Source organism: Triticum dicoccoides, chromosome 3A (genome assembly GCF_002162155.2).
Source record: "Triticum dicoccoides isolate Atlit2015 ecotype Zavitan chromosome 3A, WEW_v2.0, whole genome shotgun sequence".
Taxonomy (NCBI): Eukaryota; Viridiplantae; Streptophyta; class Magnoliopsida; order Poales; family Poaceae; genus Triticum; species Triticum dicoccoides.
Genome location: NC_041384.1, coordinates 446,013,032 through 446,027,545, shown reverse-complemented (window position 1 = coordinate 446,027,545; position 14,514 = coordinate 446,013,032). Strand labels below are relative to the sequence as shown.

Sequence of the window (14,514 nt, the reverse complement as noted above, 5' to 3'; positions counted from 1 at the left end):
TTCTTATGAACAGAACTGGCTTCTTATTTTTAATGGAATGAAATAAATATTCGCGCTTTCTCACACAGAATCCCCTAGAAGGGTTAGGTACATAGGATATGGATAGTCTTTTTCAATGCGATAAAATAAAGCGACATCGTGTCTATTTTTCTTTGCTAAAGGGGTATTTCCATGGGTTTGCCTTGGTATCGTGTTCATACTGTCGTATTGAATGATTCGGGTCGATTGCTTGCGGTGCATCGTTCCCCACAAGACAAGAACCTTTATTTCGAAATAAAAAAATCTATTCGCGTCGGAAATGAGAGATTTTTTGTTTCTCCATACAGAATTAGTTTCTTTAGATTCTGACGTAACAAACAATTTTTATGAGACATAAGAACCCCCATAAAAATATTTTTTACTTTACTAGACTTTTGAACTTAGAACACTAACAGGTCAAATATTCAGATAGCAATTTCCGAGCCGTATGAGGTAGGAAACTCTCAAGTACGGTTCTAAGGGAAGGAACTTCCTATTCCGACCGAGGAGAACAGGCCATTCTACAGGGTGATTCGGAAATTGCGGAAGCTTGGTTTGATCAAGCTACTGAATATTGGAAACAAGCTATAGCGCTTACTCCGGGAAATTATATTGAAGCACAGAACTGGTTGAATATTACGAAGCGCTTTGAATCAGTGTCGCATAAAACCCGAAATGGGGCGTGGCCAAGTGGTAAGGCAGCGGGTTTTGGTCCCGTTACTCGGAGGTTCGAATCCTTCCGTCCCAGATTGTTTCTGATGAAACAAACAGTGAAATCATATAGTATTCTGTACGAGACAAAAGTTTATTAAAGAGAATAATGATATCTTATTCTTTCTCAGAAAACATAATAAAGTCTTAAGTCCAGTCAAATTGACTATCTTTGTTTTCATGAAAAAATGGGAGATCAATCCATAGATACCAATCGAAAATAAATAGACACTAAAAAAAAGTACATGCTCAAACATCATTAACTAACTCCTTATCAATCTCGATTCATTTCAATATGAGGCTATTTACTCTATAATGGATAGGTAGAGCCAAAGAATGTGGACTATACAAGTTCGCAATACCTTTTGATGAAAGAAAGGGCTCCGGTGTATAGAGAGGGCCTCGCCGTTTAAAATGGAACCATAGAAACGATGGAACCCACTATTTTTTAGTATTATTAGAATGAATTTGTTATTTCGTATAGAAATAACTGAACGGAGTGGAATAAAAAATCGTGGTTGGGAAGGTTACTATAGCAAAATCCATTGGAATTAATATTTTATATATCAGAATAATTAGTTTTGTTATTAATGAGAAAAAGGATGGCTAAAAGAAGAGAAATCATTAGTTATTCATTAAGGTTAATTTGATTCAATGACCAGAGTTCCACGAGGATATATAGCCCGGAGACGACGAACAAAAATGCGTTCATTTGCCTCAAACTTTAGAGGGGCTCATTTAAGACTTAATCGAATGATTCCACGCCTACGAATCAGTCGACATTTTGTACAAATTTTACGAATGGAAGCTCTTATTTTCATATTTCCGTATCCATTTTTAAACTATGAATCTAATCTTTTGGAAAAAAATAAGTCTCTTCGCTTGAATTTTAGACCGGAGGCAGACCTAAGTCAAGGTAATCCTCCTTTGAAACACTTTGGTATTGCTCCTAGATAGATCATAATACAAAAAATCAATCAGAGCACAGGGAGCCATCTCATTATCTTTCCGTAAAGAAAAACTATGGTGAACTAACTGATCTTTAAATCATTTTATGAAAGAGCCCAATGAAAAAAAATGCATGTTGGGTCTTTGAAACAGTTCAAATCATTTCGATAATAATCCGTTTGATCTCTAAATTGATTTTTGATCGACCTATTTAATCTGATTCTCGTTAGAATTAAGTAGTCCTTACTTTAGTGTATGTAGGTAACATAAGATGTACGATAAAAAAATAAAAAAAATCTATTCACGTCGGAAATGAGAGATTTTTTGTTTCTCCATACAGAATTAGTTTCTTCAGATTCTGACGTAACAAACAATTTTTATGAGACATAAGCGGAATCCATACATAAATCGTATTCCCTTTTTATTTCAGACCTCTTTTCCCCATCTCACTTCTACTGCTTATTTGGATGTCTATGTGACCCATAGAAAGTTAGTCATGTGTATTCTCTATTTTTTATTACTTAATTAAAGACTTTTACCCATTTTAATTTTTTTTTGGAATGAACACATCATTCAATTTGGCATACAGAGTACTAAAGATTTCATCGAAAACTTACAGCAGCTTGCCAAACAAAGGCTAATAGAAAAAAGAATAGAGGTATAACAGGCATAATATCCACGATTGGATTGAAAATAGCATAAGCTTCGGTTACTAGCTCCAATTTGATACAAATTTTTTTTTGGGAACTCGTGGGAATGTGTTCTTATTTATTGATAGGCTTTTGGTTTACACGACCAATCGCAGCGAGTGCTTGTCAAAAAGCTTTTGTAACTAATCGTGTAGGGGATTTTGGTCTATTATTAGGAATTTTAGGCCAGAATGTATATTCTTCCTCAATATGCTATTGAGAGGAAAAGGATTTAATCCTTTATAAGAACTAAAGTTTTCATCGGAATATAAAAATAAAATATGTCTATGGTTGACTAATTGGCGGGCCCCAGGAATGGTTGAAGCCATACCCAATCGAAAAAGGATATTATCCAAACGCATTTCAAGTAATTGTAGTAAAACCTGGCCTGTTGACCTTTTTGCTTTTCCAGCGATATGTACATATCTAAGTAATTGTCGTTCTGTCAGACCATAATGAGATTATGCAGGATTATACACGAAAGATCCTTTTTTGGCTCTCTCTTTAGCCCTATGTCTCTTATCCCTAGGAGGCCTTCCTCCACTGGCAGGTTTCTTCAGAAAACATCTATTCTGGTGTGGATGGCAAGTAGGCCTATATTTCTTGGTTTCAATAGGACTCCTTACGAGCGTTCTTTCTATCTACTATTATCTAAAAATAATCAAGTTATTAATGACTGGACGAAACCAACGAATCTCAATTTGTCAAGTCTCATGATCATATCATGATCTATTTTTCTAATTGATTGCAATTAAACTCGGCTCAATCTTTTTTTTCTAAAAAAGATTGAGCCGAATAAAAATAGATCATGATATGATCATGAGACTTGACAAATTGAGATTCGTCTATTCTATATATCTAGAATATATATATTAAGGTATAATACAATAAAGAAATACAAATAAAATAATAAAATAATAAAATATAGTGAAACTAATAAATTTAGGTAAGAAACAAGATAAAATAAACCATATTTGATACCGGAATATTCAGTTTGGTAACCTGCTACTAATTCTTCCTCCGCTTCTGGTAAATCAAAGGGTAATCTTTCACATTCTGCCAAAGAAGAAATTAAAAAAACCAGAAAACCTCGCGAGGGACTTTCTTTGACAGAATATATAATTTCCTACTATGGAGCCCGCAAAGGGGTTGTAGATACTGCTGTGCGAACAGCAGATGCTGGATATCTTACACGTAGACTTGTTGAAGTAGTTCAACATATTATTGTGCGTAGAAGAGATTGTGGTACTATCCGAGGTATTTCTGTAAGTCCTCAAAATGGGATGACGGAAAAACTTTCCGGGGAATCCAGTTACAGGAGAACCAGGAACGGGGAGCTCTCCCCTTTTTCCGCCTGACTCTTTGATCTTAAAAATGCTGGTTTTAAGAACGAGTTATTGCCCTTCTCCGACCCTTACTGCCCAACCGGAGAGCGGACGGCCTAAATTTTGCCCCATTTCATGGGATAAGTAAGCAGTTTTTTTTGTTGTATCGACCCAGTCGCTCACTAATTGATCTTTACGATGCTTTCTTTATCAATTTGAGAAACTTTATCCATAGAGTAGTAGTATAGGCCATACTTTCTTCGTTTTTTGATTCTCGTGAAGTGTATCGAGAAATTGGATTGTACATCTTTCATCTTTTTGATTTTGATATCGATTTTGATACATATAAGGTGTCCTACAGATAATGCAAATCGAAGCTATTTGATGTCTGACTCAGGCCTATATGACCGATCGATCGAAATACTCCAAGATTCATGGAATTACCACGACCTCGGTTGTGACTGAGTAGACATCCACAGGAATTAACTTATCAACTCCCCGAACAGTACTATAGGAATCCGTACTGAACATTCCCCCTGTAATAGTACAGGCTCCCATAGCAATGACGTATTTTGGTTCAGGCATTTGCTCGTATAATCTCACTAAAGAGGGAGCCATTTTCATAGTTACCGTACCGGCTGTTAAAATTAGGTCTCATTTTGATGAGCCTCGCTTTGAGGAATTCATGGAATAATCCATTTTCATGGAATAATGAATTAAGGAAGAAAGGATATGAGTCTACCGCTTACAAGAAAAGATCTCATGATAGTCAATATGGGCCCTCAACACCCATCAATGCATGGTGTTCTTCTATGTATTCACACATGTATCATGTTTGCGGTTAATACAATTCTAGCATGAGCAATAAACATTTATCATGATATAAGAAAATAAATAATAACTTTATTATTTCCTCTAGGGCATATTTCCTTCAAGGTCGACTGCCATCCTCGGATCGACTTAGGAAGGATCATGGCTGGGAAAGTGCTTTTACCTCTCATTTGAATCCCAAGACCCCCACACATCTGAATCACGTGCATCCTCTCGTCACTCGGGTTGGCCTTCTTGACCGACTGGGAATGACACATGAAAATGTGCTTGAAGAGACCCCAGTGTGGCCTACAACCTAAGAAGTTCTCGCACATGGACACGTAGGCAGCGAGATATACGATGGTGTTGGGAGTAAAGTGGTGGAGTTGTGCTCCAAAGAAGTTCAAGAATCCCCGGAAAAAAAGGATGGGGAGGCAAAGAAAATCCATGGTCAACATGGGTGGCGAGGAGAACGCACTCACCCTCTCGCGGATGCGGTTCAGTCTCGCCTTCGGAGAGCCGTGCCGATTCGTGGGGGATCATCCCCCCCTCGACCAGATCGTCGATGTCGTCCTGACTGATCGTCGACCGAATCTAGTCGCCCTGGATCCAGCCGCGCGTCAAGCCAGACCTCGATGAAGATCCACCCTGGTTGGACTTCTTCCCCTTCGCCTTCGCCGTCGCCTTCTTCGCACGCTCCAGAGCCATTGTCTTCTCCTTCCTCATGGTCGTGGGCGGAACTCGAACAGAGCAGCGATGCCGGGAGGAGAGGTGGATATGGCGGAGAGAGCGGAGAAGAAAGGAGGACAATGGGAACGCATTGTGCATAAAACCCCAATCTGGCACCTTATATGAGGCCACTTCCGACTGGCTGACCTGTGGGTCCGGACGATCATATCAAATCCCACAACAGTCGCGCGCGAGGTACATGGCGAAAAAGGTGGTGCGGTGATCGAGGTGGCCTTGCCTAATCCCATCCGATTACTGCGGCCTCCTCCGTCCCACACGCTTCCCCAAAATACGAATCCCGCGATATCCACGAGCAGCAGGGCAACCTGTCAGACGGAAGATTTCTTTCATATCAGTACTCAAAGCGTCACCGTAAAGTTCACTCGGCAGAACCAAGAATGGATCAAGGCGACTGAAAAAGAAGTTGAAGTCATCATGATTGTTCATTTGGTCCCCATAAGGCGCTTCCGAAGCGCGAAAATTGAATTGGAGGTGTTCTCAACTCCTTCTCCACTCAAGCCCTGAACCATTCGGGGGCTAATGGTGAAGCTATATACCTAGGGTAGGGTCATAGGCCTGACCTAAACACCCTCCCCTAGGACACCATCTTAAAACCAGAAACATTCAAGGGATAGCGTCATCCACTCGACTACAAGTCGTTCCACTCGGAAGATTCAGAGCCACTCGACCGCAACAATTATCACTCGACGGCCGAAGACCTAAAGTCACTCTGCACGGCAAACGGTCGGACGTTTACTTCATAGACTTAATAGGCATTTATATCACTTAATTGCTAGCGTTACCGGTAACGCCTCCTTCTTAATGTACTTTAAACCCTTTGTAACGTGGGCTGGCTAGGGTCCTGGCGCACTCTATATAAGCCACCCCACTCCACTGGCACAAGGGTTCGCACCCCCTGTAAACACACACATACATAACCCAGTCGACCGCCTCCGGGCACCGAGACGTAGGGCTATTACTTCCTCCGCGAAGGGCCTGAGCTCGTAAAATTCGTGTGTACAACTTTGCCATAGCTAGGATCTTGCCTCCTCATACCTACCCCCATTCTACTGTCAGTTTTAGATCCACGACAGTCGGCGTTGGAGGGCTTTCACTGTCCGAATGGTTGCAGCAAGTTTATGGTCCGTCTCGGAGATGCCCTAAGAACTTAAGTTGTGCTACCTTGGTCTATGTTAGAAGCGGGCTCGATGTGCCTGTTCTCTAAAATAACATTAAAGTGACATGATATATATTAGGGAGAAAAAGGGGAGCAGTTCCCAGTATGTTACAATTCACAAAGTTTGCTCTGTCTCCTGCAATTGACAAACCTCTATCTCCACATGAACAGGAACTATGACCCGTGAGCCGTGCCACACTTGCATAGTTTTTTTTTTTTTTGGCGGGTACACACTTGCATAGTTAATCATTTGACCCTTTAAACCATCCACATATCCTTTTCCTCCCAGACGTCAGGACGAGAGGAGCCTTCTAATAATACACCATAGACTACAAGCCTCAGGTTTACTATATTCGACCTTTTCTTGTATTCTCAGTCATGGATTGATGCATTGTGGAGTGGAGTCAAGACTCACTTTTGCCGCAAGGAAGGAGCCCTTTTGCCGCAAGGAAGGAGCCTAGCAGCGGCTAGCTACTTGTTTATGGTCCACAATTTTTTATTTGAAACTTCTACTAGAGACTCTCATCCAGAGTATTCGCAAAAAAAAAAAAGGACTCTCATCCAGAGATTTGTTGACCAACATATAAATAATGATTGCTTGGATACTCGATTATTTGATATTGCACGGCCCAATAATTTGCCGAGCATTAATGTTCGATTCATCGACCTTGGCTTCGCCGTGATGCCACAAAGTCATTCGGGGGTATTTGGGCATCATCTCTGATCCTAATTAATCATGCGCACGTCCCTTTAGATCATGATGACGGCTACACTTAACTGCCTCCTGAAACAAACATAAACCGGCAACTTGGAAGAACTATATGCAGCATAATTTGTTCGAGTTTTCGCCGATTGCCACCAACAAAGTAACCACTCGACAGTCGACACCAGATACTGACTAGTTGTGATCGCTGCCTAAAATAATCTGCGACGGTCAAATCAACATAAGCGAAGCAAAGATTGTGGTAAGGGTTAGTTGAGGATGATGAGATCCAAAGGTATGCTTTTGTGAATCGGAAGGGGAAGCTCATGCATCCCAAGTGCAAAATCTCATCTGGAATAGGCCTATGTGAAACCATAAGTTCAGTCAAATCTGAGTTTTGCTCTCCTGAGTTTGTCAAATCTGGTGAACTTCTATCCAGAATCTTTCTCAAAATAATTCTTACCCAAATCGTGCTGGACGACCCAAACCACCCGAGGAGTCGGATCCCATAGCTTCAAAGAGAAGAGCCAGATTAAATCATGCATGTGCCAAACGACCTTACTTGATCTTGGGAGGAAAATGTTTATCTTTACCGAAAGAACAAGAGCTCCAAATTAAAGCACAAAACTGCATTGGACAAAAAGGGTTCTTGTCACGCAATACAAAACTGCATTGGACAAAAGGGGTTCTTGTCACGCAATTTATAGTGCATACATATGCAATCTGAACTCTAGACGGGGACGTGCACGGATGTAAAGAAATGAAAAGTTTATGATGACTAAGCAAGCATGCGCGGCGCAACATAAAATTTACTGATGACTAGGCGATTGTTCGGTTTGCGATTATTCAAGTTGGAAGCAGTTGGGTTGCGACCAATGGTGTCATGCGGTTAAGGATTGAAAACAACATTTAATTTTGGAGCATCGTGATGTCAAAGCCACCCCCACCGATTCAATTGGAAGAGTTCTTGTCTTCACTAATTAACTACTCCCTCCGTTTCATAATATAAAAGCGTGTAGTGTCAAAAACGCTCTTATATTATGGGACGGAAGGAGTAGATGTGTGGATAGAATAGCTCTGCAGAAGGAGAGGAGCCCTATAGAAATGAGATCGTATATGATAAGACATCTTCAATAGAAGATGCAAATTTAAAGATGTAAAACAAGAGATGTAAAAATTTACATTTTTAAAAAGTACTTTTTGCATCTTAAAAAAGGTGCCAACTCTAACAGAGGATGTAAAACGGATATATAAAAGAGCAACTCCAATGAAAGATGCTAATGGAGATGTAAAACTATACCTCACTACTATTTCATTGTAAAGTTTGGTGCGGTGCAGTGACGGAACCGGGGTGGAGGCGGCGTGGTCGGGGCATAGCCGGGGTGGCCTCGCGGGGTCGGGGTGGAGCGGGGCGTCTTGGCAGGGTCGGAGCGGAGCGGCGGTGGGCCGATTCGGGTCATACGACGGTGGGCGGTGGCCGAAACTAGGCGGACGGCGAGGTGAAGGTGGATCCACGGTGGGAGGATGAAGATGGGGGATGGGAAGTTTTTTTTTCAAAAAGGGGGATTCCCCGGCCTCTGCATCAAAACGATGCATACGGCCACATTTATTAAAAAAAGTAAATAAGATTTAACAAGGTCTTAAAGTCTGCAGACAAAAGGTGCGGCAAGCTCACACAGAGCCTCCATGCCAAAACAGAAAGTCTAACAAGCCACAACGGCTGGCAAATTAACAGATAGGTAAACTAATCGCCTATCATATTACATGACCGCCATCCAAACCGGTTGAAGATATCCCGCTCTACCATCTCCCACCGGACAGATCCAGTAACCAAACGCTCCCTGGCCTCCGTCGGAGTGAGTAAGGACCACATATGGATCAGCGCAGTAGCCCAGAATAAAACTTGCAAAAAATGAATAGTTGTTGTTCTGTTAAAAGCCAAATCATTTCTGCAGTTCCAAATTGCCCATAACAACGCACAAACTCCTACACGAATGTGTCTAGCTGTTTCGGAGTCTATCCCAGCAAGCCACGTCCCGAATAACGTGTTGATCGAATTCAGGGGAGTAATGTTAAAGGCAATTTGCACAGAGCGCCACAAGCCTCGTGCCAACGGGTAGTCAAAGAAGAGGTGCTTAATGGTCTCCTCCCGATCACAGAAACTACACATAGTAGAACCTGTCCAGTTACGCTTAACTAGATTGTCCTTTGTTAAAATTACTTGTTTATGTATAAACCACATAAACACTTTAATCTTTAAGGGGACCTTAACTTTCCAAACCTCTTTGGAACTAGGAATCACACTTGAGTTAATGATATCAATATACATCGATTTAACTGTAAACTTCCCAGATCTAGTAAGCTTCCACCACAACTGATCGGGCTGAGGATTTAACTGAACCCCCATCAATCTCTGAACCAAGTGAAGCCAAGCTTCCCATCGGTCCCCCACAAGCACCCTCCTAAACTGAATGTTGAGCGGAATGGACTGCAGAACCGTGGCAACAAGAGCCTCACGGCGCTGAAAAATACGATAAAGGGACGGATACTGGGTCGCCAAAGGCTCATCGCCAAGCCACGTATCCTCCCAAAATCGAGTGTCATTACCATTCCCGACAATACGCCTAGTTCTGTTAAAGAAGGTAGCTTTGATTCTCATGAGCCCCTTCCAGAACGGCGAATCATTTGGTCTCATAGTGACCTGGGACAGGGTCTTGGACTGCAAATATTTACTGCGTAAGATCTGTGCCCATGTTGCCTCCGTCTCAAGTGCCAACTTATACGGCCACTTACTGAGCAAACATCTATTCTTGACTTCTAGATTTTCAATGCCAAGCCCCCCCTGGTCCTTTGGTCGATAGATAATATCCCATTTGGCCAGTCGGTATTTTCTCTTAAGTTCATCACTCTGCCAAAAGAATCGGGATCGATAGAAGTCCAGCCGTTTCCTAACCCCAATTGGGACCTCAAAGAAGGATAAGAGGAACATAGGTAAACTCGTGAGCACCGAGTTAATAAGGATCAACCGTCCTCCATACGACATGAGTTTTCCTTTCCAGCAACTCAGTTTTTTCTCAAACCGATCCTCTATGCACTCCCACTCGCTGTTTGTTAGCTTACGATGGTGAATGGGAATACCTAAATACGTAAAAGGTAGAGCCCCAACTTCACAACCAAACAATTGTCTATATGCCTCTTGTTCATCTTTGGCTCTACCAAAGCAGAACAGCTCGCTTTTATGGAAATTAATCTTAAGCCCCGTCAATTGTTCAAATAAGTATAACACTAGCTTCATGTTTCTCGCTTTGGCCAAATCGTGTTCCATAAAGATGATAGTATCATCAGCGTACTGCAAGATGGACACACCACCATCTACCAAATGAGGCACCAAGCCACCCACCTGAACGGCCTCTTTTGCCCTTCCTATCAGGATCGCCAATATGTCCACCACAATATTGAATAATATTGGAGACATAGGATCGCCTTGTCTCAATCCCTTATGTGTTTGGAAATAATGACCTATATCATCATTCACTTTGATTCCAACACTCCCTTTTTGCGTGAATGCTTCCACCTGGCGTCGCCAAGCTTCATCAAATCCCTTCATGCGTAAGGCCTGTTGAAGGAACGGCCATTTGACTTTATCATATGCCTTCTCGAAATCCACTTTGAAAATAACCCCATCAAGTTTTTTCGTGTGGATCTCATGGAGCGTTTCATGAAGGACCACAACCCCTTCCAGGATGTTCCTGTCCGGCATGAAAGCCGTTTGAGTAGGCTGTACCACGGCGTGCGCAATCTGTGTTAGCCTATTCGTCCCAACCTTGGTAAAAATTTTGAAACTGACATTCAGAAAGCATATAGGCCGAAATTGCTCGATTCTCACGACCTCTGTTTTCTTAGGAAGCAGGGTTATTGTTCCAAAATTAAGCTGGAAAAGCTGCAAATGTCCCGAGAACAAATCATGGAACATCGGCAACAGGTCCCCTTTAATAATATGCCAGCATTTCTTATAAAACTCAGCCGGGGAACCATCCGGACCGGGTGCCTTATTATTTTTCATCTGGGAAACGGCCTCGAAAACCTCCTTTTTCGAAAAAGGGTCGGTTAATATATCGTTCTCCACCGCAGTGAGTTGAGGTACATCTTCGATTCTAGACTCATCCAGAGACACATAGTTCTCCTCTGGTGGTCCAAACAATCGTTTGTAGTATTCGGTAATGTAAAGCTTCAAATTATCCTGCCCGATAATCGTACCCTCATCTTGTTCTAGCTAGAAGATTCTCTTATTCCTATATTTGCCATTTGCAATCATATGGAAGAATTGAATGTTCGCGTCCCCCTCGACCACTCTTCGAACCTTGGCCCGCAGAGCCCACTTTAGCTCTTCTTCCCGAAGTAGTTCTTTCAACCTCTTCTCAGCGTCAAGCTTAGTATGAAGCTCGGTGGCTGGCAACACCGTGGTTTCTGCTTTTACATCTAAGGACTGAATGAGGGCAAGGAGCTGTTCCTTTTCAACCCTATATATCCCACTTAAATGTTTAGCCCATCCACGTAGGAAACTTCTCAGATGCCTAATCTTATTCTGCCAGCGCTCAAGCGCATTCCTACCGCCTGCTTCCTTTGCCCACTCTCTGGCTACGAGATCCAGGAAGCCTTCTGTTTCAAACCACGCAAGCTCGAATGAGAACAAATTCTTGTTGCCCGAGTAAGTAGCCCCACCAGAGTCAAGAAAAAGAGGCGTGTGATCAGAAATCCCGTGAGAGAGAGCCTGAACAGTTACTAAGGGAAACTTCTGTTCCCATGCGACACTTGCGAGTACCCTATCCAGCTTCTCAAATGTTGGATTTGGCATGGCGTTGGCCCAAGTAAACTTCCTACCTGAAAGCTCAATCTCTCTCAGATCCAAGCTTTCAATGATAGTGTTGAACATAAACGACCATCTCCCGTCAAAATTATCATTGTTCTTCTCGTCACGCCTCCTAATAATGTTGAAATCACCCCCAACGAGAATGGGGAGCTGCTCAGAACCACAAACTCTAACTAAGTCGGCCAGGAAGTCCGGTTTGAATTCTGCCTGCGCGACGCCATACACCGCCACCAGAGCCCAGTCAAAACCGTCGACCTTGGATCGCACCCTGAATTTTACAGAAAAATCTCCCATGACCACACTTCGAACTTCGAGAGACTCGCATCGAACACCAAGTAAGATCCCTCCCGATCTCCCTCGCGGCGGCAGACAATGCGAGTCAAACTCAATACCCCCCGATAGAGTGTTAAGAAAGTGTGGTGAGAAATTTGCTCTACCAGTTTCCGACAACGCAATAAAATCTAATCGATGCTCGACGGATGCATCTGCAAGAAATCGTCTTTTAGCCAAGTCCTTAAGACCTCTGCTATTCCAAAAGATTCCTCTCATATCTCGTCGTGGAATTTTTTAGCGGTGCGGATCCTAGCACTCCTACGCACAGCAGACGTTGGGTAAATCTTGCGCTTCCATGTGCGCTTAGGGCCGGTCCTCGCATCTACCCGGTCCTCACTCCCCGCTACAGGGGGACCAACAACATCCATCTCTACACTCTCATTCTCCTCCTCCTGCTCCGGGAGGGGAGGTGCGAGATCGGCACAAAAATCATCGAGCACCCGAACTCCCAAGGCATCAATCTCCGGGAGGGGATGGGAAGTGAAATGACACGCGGTTGACGGTTGGCGTGCGGTTGCTCTTTTTACATCTCCTATAGGTGGAGATGCAAATTTGCACCGCCAGGTGTTGTAGTTTACATCTTTAGGGGGTGGACATGTAATTTTTTTTCTCATCTGTTGGAGAGGTGTTTTTGGCCCTAGAAGATGCAAAAGTTAGGTATTTTAGCATCTACGTCTTTTATTGAAGATGCTCTAATACATTATTTTAATGCGAAGTTTTTTAAGCCGGAGGTTGAAACCCCTGTACCGATTTACACAATCATTATTATTAATTATTAAATAGATTAGAAAATAAAGACAATCTTGATTTAACTATTACAAATAGATGGATAAAACACTTATAATTAAGTCGACTTGTTTCAAAACAACGCCTTCATGAAGGGATATACGATCGTGCCACCGTCACCATGTTCGACTGATGGCCAGGACAAGGATCTTGCGTGACCAACTAGAGAAGGGTATAGTACATCAGCAAAACAACAACATATTCAACAAAATAGCAACGTAAAATCGGAGTGTGGTGATTTGTTGCTCGGGCTCAGATGAGTCCGGGCGTGAACAGTACCTTGGTTTCAAATAGAAGAAAAATCAATTTTTTTATGGTGCAAGATGCTTCTATGCGTGAACTCTATGCAATTTTTTATGAAGTTTGAACATTGGAGAAGCTCGTGTCAAAAAAGAAAAATTTCAGACGTCTGAGAAACTTTTGAAAATCGCACTATTCATACCTGATTTTGTCTTTTCTGCCATGAACTCCTCGGATATTCAAACTTTACAAAATTTTGCATGGAGTTCACACACAAGAGCAACTTGCACCACAAACCGTTTTCTATTTTAAATCAGGGTACTGTTCACCGGGCTCATCTGAACCCGGGCTCTGCCTTGAATTATCTCGTAAAATCGTCTCTACTAAGCTGAGCAATAAAGACCAATGCAGGGATTTTCACCCATGACATGAAGCAATATTCCAACCATCACCTTGAAAGCTAGCTAGAGTCACAAGTTTACTATTTCAGCGAGCAAAATTAACTAGTTGATATAATACAATAATACAAACCGCCCAAAGTCATTTAACAACAAAAGAAGCTAGCTAGGGTCACATGCATCGTTCGTCAGTCAGTCGAGGAGGACAAGAAATAACAGGTTAAATTAGTGGCGTGGAGTATAGCAGGCAGGCAGCGCTGTGCTCGGAATCATGCTGTCTCATCTCATTGGCTACGCCTAGGTTAAGCGCTGATGAATCGATCCCTGCTGCCGATTAACTTGATGCCAAAAGGAGACCTAATTTCGTCCACCAAAGTTGCGGTAGGGATCGCCTTTTCTGTTTTATTTGTCTTGGTCGGCCCGTCTTTTTTGGCTAGTCACATAGGACGAATGGGCACCTTTTGTTGTCTTGTTAGTGTCATGTATTTTTATCCGTGAGGGGAGAAAATACGGCTTTGCTAAGTCAACTTATCTCAGGGGTGGTGCAGCTGCTGCTTAGGCATAGTAGGAGCAAGTCTGCGTGAGGGTCTGCATTCGTATTGTGTTTAAAATTAAATTAAATTAGGCACGGTTATGATATAATCATTTTACAAAAGTACAGCTAATATTATTATCTTACGGTAATCCTTGTAAGAAATTTGTCTCCGTACTGAATAGTTTTTCAGTGCTTGTTGAAATTTGAGATGTTCAGCTGTTCTCTTCTTTTTGTGTTGTTAG

At 42.3% G+C, this 14,514-nt stretch overlaps 1 long non-coding RNA gene across 1 annotated transcript in view; it reads left to right on the top strand.

Annotated features, from left to right (window-relative positions):
- Nucleotides 1-3,107: 3,107 nt before the first annotated feature.
- The window catches only part of LOC119271610, a 21,949-nt gene continuing 10,542 nt past the window's right edge, over nucleotides 3,108-14,514 (top strand). Inside the window, exons 1-2 of the long non-coding RNA XR_005134633.1 lie at nucleotides 3,108-3,243; nucleotides 7,607-7,608. This is a non-coding gene — a long non-coding RNA (uncharacterized LOC119271610). The remainder of the gene's footprint in view (nucleotides 3,244-7,606; nucleotides 7,609-14,514) is intronic.